The sequence below is a fragment of the Perna viridis genome, chromosome 12, assembly GCF_037379345.1.
Source record: "Perna viridis isolate PV_CMFRI_1.1 ecotype Kerala chromosome 12, ASM3737934v1, whole genome shotgun sequence".
NCBI classification, from domain to species: domain Eukaryota; kingdom Metazoa; phylum Mollusca; class Bivalvia; order Mytilida; family Mytilidae; genus Perna; species Perna viridis.
In genome coordinates, this window is record NC_142456.1 from 32,916,079 (window position 1) to 32,926,033 (window position 9,955).

Here is a 9,955-nt window from a genome sequence, read left to right on the forward strand (position 1 = left end):
AATTTCTGAATTTACAACCCCTTATTTTTTTTCATTTTACTCAAAAACCCTATGCAAGCGCGGATCCAAGGACTGCCCCCACCCCTAATCGGTAAGAAAAAATTTTTTTACAAGTTTCACTCACATAATAATCTTCTGCCTTGCTTTCCACGGCATTTAATTCAATTAACGCCCCCCCCCTAAACTCAAATCCTGGATCCGCCCCTGCTATGAATCACTACAACTCATTAAGTACCATTGAAAAGCTAAGATATTTTGCTGTTTGTTGATACCTAAATGTCTATATATGTTGTTTTATAGAAAGAAGAAGTTAAAAAACAAAACAAAAAAACAAAAATGGATTTTTTTACTCAATGAGGCAGTCTTTCTTTCAAAGTTCTCAATGACTAACCCGAATAATAGAGGACTGTATAGGATTCAACTAGCCCGAAACAAGAAATATACACATCATTTCACGAACCCGAACAAATTTTAACTTGCCCCGGGCTTCGGGCTAGTAGCTAAAGGCGAGCACTGCGTGGTATAAAAAGTGACCAAAAAAGATACAAAAATGCTTCAGTTTTTTTGGGGGCGTAAAAACGATTCATCAATGGAAGGTATAAGAGTACCTGGAAATCATTGTTCGATGAGTGGGAGGGGTGCATGTGGGTTATCTCAGCCCACGTACTACCTATAGGTATTATACTGATATTGAACTTGCGAAAATTCGACATACACTGTACCAGGGTTTCTTCTAGCATACATCAGGATCCCTAAATCAAAGAACTTCATTCCAGTGAGAATTAAACCAAATTAAGGAAGTAGACCTAGGGTAAGGGACACAACTCTTGCAAATCCGTGTTATGTTTGTATCATATTCAATTTTACTAAAGCCTTTCAAGCTTTCCTTTAAAACAGAATGAAATCAGTCCAAGTTACTTTGATGCTTACATGAGATTGATGTAAAATGCTGAATACAAACATTCCAATGATTTGCAAGAGCTGTGTCCCTTACCCTTGGTCTACCTCCTTAAATCATGCAGAATTTAAAAACTTATTGAATAACCAGACTAATTTTGATTTCAACAAGACTAAATTAATATTGTGCCATAAACATTTCCAAAGAAAAGGACCATTCCAAAAGTACCCAATGATAAAATGTAGTTTACCTATATTGCTACTGCTGCTGCTGTCTGTATTTCTTATACACTCTGCAGTTACAATACTGCTGAACTATTTCACTACCACTTGGGAAAAACTTGTATTATATGAATATCGAATAGAAAATGGACCCCGCTTAAGGTCGATGGGGCATACATCTGAAATTTTATACAGAGAATTAAGTGTTTTCACAAAGTACTTAAAGGCTAAGGCTTTCAGCGCAGCTGATGTCAAAAGAATTCTACAAGAAATTGGCAAAAAAATGATACCGTGTATGTTTCCTATTACACATTCTGAAAAAAATGGTAGCTATGTAGGGATTTGTTTAATCTATACTAAGTTTTTTTTACATTAAGTCTATGGGAGAAAAGTCCCAGCAACCCAGACTTCATCACAACTGGGAACACGAACCAGGTGTACCGGTAGGGTAACAGTGTTAGAAACTTAATTTTTTGGTCAACATAGACCCACCACAATTTCATGTAGACCGCACTGTAGATTTCAAAGGAAATTGAGCTAATTTCTTCATAGACTTGCCTGATTTTACATAGATTCGGTCTGTAGGTCTACTGCTAATTTCTTTCACTTGGGTAAGCGTCCTCTGCTTTTCTAGGAACACCCTCTGAGTTGATCATAAAATGTCGTGTCCGGGGTAGAAGAAAGAGAGATGAAAAATTATGACACAGTGAACTAATCGGTTCTCATGGTGCAGATAGATACACCATAACGATACTCGACTCCAGTTCGTGATCAGTCCTTTCCTTCAAAATTCTCAATGACTATCCCGAATAATAGAGGACTGCATATGATTCAACTAGCCCGAAACAAGACATGTACACATCATTTCACTAGCCCGAACAACTTCGGGCTAGTGGCTAAAGACAAGCACTGCATGATGACGACCATAAAACTTATGTGGTGATGACTTCAGACAGGTAGCAACATAACCCTGTTCCAGAGACTTAGCACGGTACAAAAAAGTCTGCGTAGTTACAGCTATCACTAGCATAACGTATAACTTGTGATATTATAATTATATACGGAGGTGCTGAATGGATGTTGTCAGTAGAAGAAAGGAAAGTTGACAATACGGAATGGGAAGTCATCGCTTTTGTTGAATAGTTTGGACAATACATGAGTTCTCCTTTTCCACTGATCTCTAAGTGTAGGTAAAGATACAAGGCCGACTTCACAGTGTCTAGTGTCCTAGATTTATCTCCAGTTAAGCAGTTTTTTGGGGGAGTAGATGCAATGAATAAAATCCACGAAACTATGATTCTTTAAAAATGATACGTCATTTATAGAGCGGAAGCTGAGATGAAAGGATCTGCCTAAACGATGTTACTTCTATCAGATCAGGGTAAGACTATGGAACACTACCTTGGCTGAAAAAAAATAGGATCTGTAGGATAATACGAAAAAAAATCTGGCCTAAATATATTATACAAGACTGCATTTAGCAACTGAGTAAAAGGTGTAATTTTCAACACAGCCGTATTACGATATCAACTCTTTGAGACAAAAGTTCCAAGTCACCTATTTCATAAACTTCCAAATTCACACGATCACTCAATAAACAATGGGCTGTCCTTTTCGACAAATGTTGTCTACCCTACAAAGAAGTCGTAGTTGGTCACCTAACGTCTTATCCACAATTGGAACTCTTTCAGTGAGAAAGTTTTAACATTTGTTTTCGAAATTTTCTTTTTGTACTTCATGGTGTTTTTCACCGATTTTTTGTAGTTTCTGTCCAGAATGTCTCTTTAAACTGTCTTGTCATGGTTGGAAACGACTCCGTCTTCTCCTGTTGTCACGGTGTTTGACTTTCTACCATACTTTCGACGGATATTGTACGGTACGGCATAATCAAATATTATTCAGCTTAACTATAACTACAGCTGATGTAAAGCTGTCTGTTACATCATGCTGTGCAATACTATTACATTGATTTAATCGGAAATGACGAAGTTTGAATATCCTAAAACAGAAAGTTTAAGAGTGTATTATGAGTTTCGGAGATGACAGACCGTACACGTACGTTCTGACCGTAAACTTACTACAGGTACATGTATTTCTAGAAAATATTCATACGGTATGGAATATAATTATAATATATATACATTTCTTTCTACAATGTGTTTATTTCAAAAGTATAAATTCCATAAAAAGTTTAATAAAATGTATACGTCATTTCAAAAATACAATGTTTAAATGGAAACTATGAAAGTATACGGCAAGCCAAAGTGGATAAAAGCCCTTTTTTTATATTAAAAAATGACTTTCTAATATTAAAAGATAAGTTTCAATATCAAAAATTCATTTTTTAATATTAAAAATTCAGTTTTTTAATATAAAAAAAATAAAAGAACGATTTTTTATATTAGAAATGGATTTTTTAAATGAATTTTTAATATTAAAAATTCAATTTCTAATATTGGAAAATTATTTTTTAATATAAGAAAATTCTTTTTACGTTTTTAATATTAAAAAAATATTTTTAATATTAAAAATTCAATTTTTAATATTAGATATTCATATTTCTTTAATTCAATTTCAAATATTAAAAAAATCATTTTTCAATACAAGAAAATGAATTTTTAACGTTAAACATTAATCAAAATTTCATTATCAGTCTGATGCTTGTTAACATTTCTAATATTAAATAATCGGATAATTTTAAATATAAGAAATTGAATTTTTAATATCAAAAACTCATTTTCTAATATTGAAAATTCGAGATTCTGATACTAGAAAGGGATTTTTTATATTATAAAGTGCTTTCTTAATATAAGAAAGTCATTTCCTGATGTTAACAATTCAATTTGATAATAAGAAATCAAACTCTCATAATAAAAACTCATTTTTTTATATTAAAAAATATGGCTTTTTGTCCACTTTTGCTTGCCATACGGAATGATTCAAATTTACCAATATTATAGGGGGTCCTTGATTATATATGGAACTCAGCAATCCGATTTCAAAACCTACTCTATTGTTTCTGGACCTGCACATTCCGAGTTTTAATTCAGGATGTCCTCTACTCGTACAACGTAAGAGGTTGAAATTCCGTTCCTCCATACCCCAACTTCTTACTTCCGATCGCCATATTGCATAACGCTCGTTCCTTGAAACCGGCAGAATTATAGTAAACTATTTTCCATTTAAAACGTTTTATACAGTTTCTTTACCATTAAACGGGAGAAAGTGACTAAACTAAAGAAAACAATGACCTACCTGATGAGAAAATCCAGCAATCCTGGAAATACTTTATAAAAGCAGTTAAAATGAACTTCATATTTGGTTTTTAGCTTTTAGAGTGTGTAATTCCGGTTGATAAAATCACGAATTTTAAAATTTGCGAAACGAACATATCAAATTAACCAATGAATTGCCTTTACCAACTTTAAGTTCGTTTTTTCAAAAATATATTGTATTCCGTAAAATTAGTGACCTAATTCAAAATTGCTGGTCATTTTGGCAACTGTCTTCATTACAAATGTTTTCTAGATATTTAACAAATATTTAGGATTTTTATCGTTCGATTTCCGGTAGGTTTAACTTCTTTTACGTAAATAACGACAAAGTATTTTAAAACACATGTTTAGCTAATTAACATTTGCGGTGGCTTTCAACATGTCAGATGCAAGAGGTTAGGATGGAACCAAGTCAGAAAGTACCTTGCCAGACAACCTTTAGCATTGCTGGAGTAGATGTCCTCATATAGTTCGGAAATCGAAATGTGGTGGTCCAGAAATCGGATAGATAATTATGGACCTTGGGCTTGGGTGGGGGCAATATTTATACCTTAGTAAACGCATTTTAACGCACGCATTTAGTTTACACAGATAAATACGCAATTTTCATTTTGTGCAAACTGATAAGGGGTACGTGTCAGTATCGGAGTCGTACGTATATATTTATTATTAAGTCAAGACACCCCAGGACTGGCACCGAGGTAATCCAAATAAACATCAGGGGCGTAGCTGATAAATAATTAACCAAGTGCAAGCAGAATACATTTGACAAGGGATCTGGGGACCACTCAAGGTCCCCAGTGGGTCCAGGGCAGCTCCCTGGTAGGGGGTCAAGGTGGCGAAGCCTCCCCAGGAGGCTCCGAAGACCTGACGATTTAGGGGTTTGTTTTTTAACCAGAGAAAAAAAAAGACATATCACCGACCATATTTTTTTGTTATTTGTATTGTTACATTGTATTTTTTTTATTCATAAACATAATACCAAAACACTGATATAAATTTGTGAGGACGGCTCACTAGTGATTTCCATGATCATGATATTGGAAAGAAAGTAGAAAGCTGCAGACTTGAAAAATATATCGCGCCATATGGGCCATCTTACTCAAACTGCATACCAAATAGTAGGTAGCTGTTTTAAATACGTTAGAAGAAATGAGACGGACGAAAGTGGACGGACAAAGATAAAACAGTATACCTCTCCCTTTTAGAGCGGAGATATAATTGCATGAACTTAAGGTTAAACTTTTTACCCATTCGGAACATCTTATTTTATAATACACTTGTATTTCCAGTTTTTCGATCTGACAATATAATTGGGGGACTCCATGTTAGAAAAAAGTCATCAAAATGAATAGTAGAACAGTTTCGTGAAAATCTCATTGGACAGTGGGGTGGAAATCGGGAGTAGAGGGGGCGAGAACCGGGAGTTGAGGGGTCGGGAACCGGGAATTTAAAAATGGAACAAGGGAGTAATTTGTTTTTAGAAAAAAAGGGGGAGGGGTGGGGACGGGAGTAAAGGGGGGCGAGAACCGGGAACTGCATATCCCCTGTCCACCCCCTCATGTATATATATTACATGTGAAGAAATGGCATAATTAGAAAATGAATTTGTAATATTAGAAATCAGTCACATTTTTTTAATATTAAAATATGATTTTCTAATATTAAAAAATCGTTATTGAATACGACAAATCCATTTTCTAATGTTAGAAAATCAATTTCTAATATGCAAAAATAGTTTTTTAATATTAGAAATTCAATTGAATTTTTAATATTAAAAATGATTTTTTAATATTAAAAAGTGTTTTGTGATAAAACAAATCTAATTTGTAATATAAGAAAATGAATTTGTAATATTAAAAAATCATTTTTTCAATAATAGAAAATGCTCATTTTTGTCCATTTTGGCTTGCAAGAGAAACCATTAATTTTTTCCCGCCAAAATATAAAATAACGAGCACACTGACCCATCAAATTTTTCTACTTATCATTCCCCAATATAATTATAGGTATTAAGATTTTAACCCGTCCGTCTGTTCGTCAGTCCATCCGTCAGCCGGTCATTAGTTTTCCGGACTTTTTTTTAAACGCTTGCATGCATATATAGTCCTTTTTAATATTCCCGACTTTGGCTTCTGAATTTATAGCTGATCTGATCAGAAAGAAAGAATATCGTTTGGCTAGATCCTTCAATCTCAGTTTCCGCTACATAGATGACTATTATCTTTAACAATCCTAATTTCGGGGATTTGATACATCACATCTACCCAAAAGAACTTGAGATAAAGGATACTACAGACACTGTGAAGTCAGCCTCATATCTTGACCTACACTTAGAAATCGATAGTAAAGGAAAACTATTGACCAAACTTTACGACAAACGTGATGACTTTTCATTCAGAATTGTCAACTTTCCTTTCATCTGTGGCAACATTCCTTCGGCTCCTGCGTATGGAGTGTTCATATCACAACTCATACGTTATGCCAGAGCTTGCCGAAACTACGCAGACTTTTTATATCGCGCTAGAACTTTAACAAATAGGCTTCTGGAACAGGGTTATGTTGCTACAAGATTGAAGTCATCACTACAGAAGTTTTATGGTCGTCATCATGAACTCGTGGATCGTTATGGTGTATCCATCAGCACCATGAAAACTGATTTATTCAAAGGGTCATAGTTTTCCTTTCCTCGTTTGTCTACCCCGGATTTGACTTTTTATGAGCAACTCGGCGGGTGTTTCTAGAAAAGCAGAGGACGCTTACCGGTGCACCTGGTCCATGCTCCCAGGTTTTAGTGGAGTCCGAGTTGCTCATTTGCTTTTGTTACTTGGTATGTATGATTTTAGTTACTAAATGTTCTTTGTTGTGTATGTCTGCTTTACATGTCTGGTCTTTGTCCCTGGATTACATTCTTTTGATTACCCTATAACCTTGGTTCCCTTGATTACTCTTTTAAGATTTTAAGCAAAATTGAAGAAAGGGGTGAGGGGGGGTAACTTGGTAAAATTTGTCATCCAACAGACTGGTTTACTGTCAAAATGAAGCAATAGACAGAAGTAGACTTCAAATTCAAATATTCAAATTATAAGAGCCCTGGTAAGTACTTGGATACTATTAAATAATTTATTTCAAACACTTCAGGTACTTACCGAATTAAGTGAAAATAGTTTACGTTTCCAACAAAAATGATTACTGTTTTCCTTTACCCAATGAGACCGCCTACCAGGTTGTCGGGTGTTGGTGGGTTATGTCCCTTTTAAAAATTTTTTAAAATGGCTTGCATTCCGTAAGTATGATTGAATATTGTTGGGGTTTAACACCCGAGCAGCAATATTTCAGCTGTATTCAGGCGATCGTAATATGAAAAAGGACAACTGAGCTGATTATGTGTATGTGAGTCTAACATGTTGAGTTCTAGATCAAGTTTAGTTCTCGTTTTGCTCCGCAAATAAGTTAAACATTAGATATGATCACCTTCTTTCCGACTGGAAATCCAACTGGTTTTCGTAGGAGAAACTAGAACATTTTTAATGGTATTGCACCCAAGTAGAGTGCTAGATAGCTGTTGGGGTTTTGACGGTTTTGAAGACAGCACTACGCGACCTATTTGCCGTTCACAACACTGCCAAAAGCCCTCAACTGTTTCCAATAGTCAAAAGGGAGTCCACGAACTGAAATTTCAGCTAGTTCTTCTCAATGGTTTGATGACTAACTTGTATGGTCCGATCATGATATAGGGATACTCAGAGAAAATGGAATTCTTACAAAAATAAGAAATAACATGATAAGAAATAAAGACCGAATTTATCCCATAAGGTGGTAGACCTATGGTAAGGGACACAACTTTTGGAAATCATTAGAACACATTCAGCATTTTACGTCAATCTCATTTAAACATCAAAGTAACTTGGACTGATTTCATTCTGTTTCAGTTGAAAGCTTGACATGGTGTGGTGTGGTGAAATTAATATGTTAAAAACGTATCACTGATTTCAAGAATTATGTCCCTTACCCTACGTCTACCTCCTTAAGGATGTGTGCTGGTCTATTTAAGAATAACACAGATATCAAAGAGGTGTGAAATCTATTGATAATTTTCATGATAGAACAATATAAGAAGAAAAAAAATACGTGGGTCAGTATGCTCGTTTTTAATACATTAGCATATGAAATTTTGGCGGGAAAAGAATTTCTTTAGATTTTCCATAGGTTTTGTCTTAGTAGGTTTAATCCATTAAAACCACTGTAGAAATAAGAAGGACTTTCAAAATAATACTTTAAGGTGTGTTTAACGAAATTGTCAAAAGAAAGTGGCGATCACTGCGTAAACAATATCAATGCAATGAAATGGGTAAAACAAGAGAATTTCCGAAAATTGAACATGACCAGCGAACACCCTTAATAAGTAATGGATATATATTTGTTTCGCATCGAGGCGGCATTATTTTGAGAAACCAGTCGATTTTTAATAAGAGAATGTCCTAAGTATGAATATGGGTTGAACTGGCATTTGGAAAAGTACTGTCTCTTTTCGCATAATTGGATTCTAAAAAGAATTTTTAAAAATGTACCTTTAAACAGCCTGTAGGAAAATATAACAATGTTGTGGTTCTATAAACCAACTGCAATACAGTTTAAAAAAGGCTTGAGAGATGTATAACCGTATTATGCATGGTATATAACCTTACCTAACGTGTATAATAATGGTAAAATTTTCTCAATGCTTATAATAAGCTCGTTAATAACGAGACAAATTATAACAGCGTTTTCTTAAAATTTGCCAACTTTGACTTGTATAAATTAATCTATCTAATGTCTACAAATATATGCTGCTCGTGTCAAACTGGTGTAGTTTCAATCCTTATCCTAACAGCTAAATATAAAAGGGCAAGCTGGCTGATGCATTGATTGGAATTGGGACACACATAGGGGCGGATCCAAGAGGGGTGAGGAGATTGGCAGCCCCCTTTTTTATGAACCCAGACTGGCATCCTTTTCAAAGTGTCTAGATCTTCCCCTGTGTTTTTATCATTGAAGCCGATCACTTTAACTAGTTTATCTAGTTTTCCAATGGCGGATCCAGAGTTTGGGGCCCCCAAAAAAATTCTTTACAGGAGCACCGAAGTGATCCGAAATTGCTAGGGGGGTTGGGGGAATTTTGAAATATTAAACCTAAAATCCTGCATTCTGAGGGTATCTTCAACATTTTTTAAAAATTGCAATTTTCTAATTAAGCCCCCCCCCCCCCTCCACCCCTGTATCTGCCAGTGTTTTCAAAGGGGGCAGATTTATCAACCTACATGTATCTATTAATTTGTTGTCGACAAATAGCCTTTTAGTTGCTTGGACTGATTAAATATAGTACTTGTATTCTTTTCACAAAACCGAAGACTGATTTGTAATTAGTTTGTTATATTTATATTTATGGTGTTGCAATTTGTCGCCAAGCTGTTAGAATTTTAATTCTATGGAAAATTATTACCACAATTATTAAAATTTAGAACGATTCAGGCGTCATAGTTTCTCATCAAATCAACGCATTAATATTTTAATAAAACTGA

General features: G+C 34.7%; 1 pseudogene; it reads left to right on the plus strand.

The window, feature by feature from the left end:
* The first annotated feature begins 7,493 nt into the window (after positions 1-7,493).
* On the plus strand, positions 7,494-9,032 carry LOC148602101 (uncharacterized; annotated as a pseudogene).
* The last annotated feature ends 923 nt before the right edge of the window (positions 9,033-9,955 follow it).